Here is a 2001-nt window from a genome sequence, read left to right as displayed (position 1 = left end):
TTATGGCATCGACGTCTTTCACATATGAATTTCAAGAATTTAAACAAGTTGGTTTGTGACAACTTGGTCAAAGGAATCCCAGAACTGAAGTTTCGTAAAGATCATGTATGCGGTGCTTGCGAAATGAGCAAACTAAAGAAAGCTTCTCATAAGTTAAAGACAGAGTTCAATACAGAACGTCCTCTACATCATCTTCATATGGATCTCTGTGGTCCTATGAGAATTCAAAGCATCAATGGTAAAAAGTATGTGCTGGTCATAGTTGATGACTATTCCAGATATACCTGGGTTCACTTTTTGTGGTCCAAGGATGAAGCATCCGAGACAATAATTTTCTTCTTGAAGACAGTTCAAAATAATCTGCAACTTCAAGTTCAGAAAATCAGAATAGACAACGGAACTGAATTCAAGAACAAGACACTCGGTTCATATCTCGAATCCATAGGTATTTCTTACACATTCTCGGCAGCCCGAACACCACAACAGAATGGTGTTGTTGAACGAAAGAACATAACGCTGGTGGAAGCGGCACGGACATTACTTACATGCTCCAGTCTTCCTTTATTCTTATGGGCTGAAGCAGTAGCGACTGCTTGTTTTACCCAAAACCGCTCACTTGTAAACAAAAGGTTTGGTAAAACACCGTATGAGATAATTAATAAGAGAATACCTAACATCAATTTCTTTCGAGTTTTTGGATGTAGATGCTTTATACTGAATGACAAAGAGGACAGAGGGAAGTTYGCTGCTAAAGCTGATGAAGCAGTTTTTGTTGGATACTCAAAGACATCAGCTGCATACAGGGTCTACAATAAACGGATCAAAATCATCAATGAAAGCGTAAATGTATCTTTTGATGAAGTCATTGAAGTGGCTTCTGAACAATTCGGTTCAGGACCCGGACTTATAATTAATACTTCACGAAAAGCTGATCAATCTGAATTTGATCTTTCTGAGTCTTCTAACTCTAATAAAACTGATTTAGAATTCTTATTTGAACACTTTTATGAAGAATATTTTGATAATAAGCCTAATCAGTCTATTATTTTGATCAGGGACAATTCAACTGAACAACAGTTATCAGGTAAATCTCCTGATGTGCCTGTAACTGAAACAGAAGAGGAAGCAGAAGAAGTCGATGAATATTGAACCTTCACCTGAACCTGCTCATATAAACTCCCCAAGTTCTTATATTGATCAAAATTCAGATCAAAGTTCTTTTACTCCCTTACCTCATAGCATGAAGTGGACCCGAGATCGTCCAATACATCAAGTAATAGGTGATCCATCAGCACCTATTCGTACACGGTCCGCGACTGCTAATGAATGTTTGTATTCCACGTTCTTGAGTAATATTGAACCGACTAAGGTTTCAGAAGCCTTAGCGGAACCGGATTGGATAATAGCAATGCAAGAAGAGTTGAACCAGTTCAAAGCACTTAAAGTTTGGAGATTGGTACATTGTCCCAATAATAAGACGATTATCGGTACTAAATGGGTATTCAAAAATAAAAAGGATGAAGATGGTGTTGTGGTCAGAAATAAGGCTCGGCTCGTTGCTAAAGGATATAATCAACAAGAAGGAGTTGACTATGATGAAACGTTTTCCCCGGTTGCAAGGATTGAAGCAATAAGAATGTTTTTGGCGTACGCGGCACACAAAAGTTTCACAGTATACCAGATGGACGTCAAGACAGCATTTTTATATGGGCTTCTCAAAGAGGAAGTATATGTCTCCCAACCGGAGGGTTTCGTTGATCAGTCAAAGCCAAATTATATTTACATCCTTGATCGAGCACTTTATGGTCTTAAACAAGCCCCGAGAGCCTGGTATGATATCTTGTTAGAGTTTCTTGTAAAATCAGGCTTCTCGAAAGGTAACATCGACACCACTCTTTTCATTAAAAAGGAAAAGTCTGATATTATCTTGATACAAATTTATGTAGACGACATAATATTTGGATCTACAAATCCCAAATACTGTAAAAACTTTTCTGCCCT

Source organism: Cynara cardunculus (assembly GCF_001531365.2).
Source record: "Cynara cardunculus var. scolymus isolate 2C chromosome LG 11, CcrdV1, whole genome shotgun sequence".
NCBI classification, from domain to species: domain Eukaryota; kingdom Viridiplantae; phylum Streptophyta; class Magnoliopsida; order Asterales; family Asteraceae; genus Cynara; species Cynara cardunculus.
Note: the sequence above shows the minus strand (reverse complement) of the source record.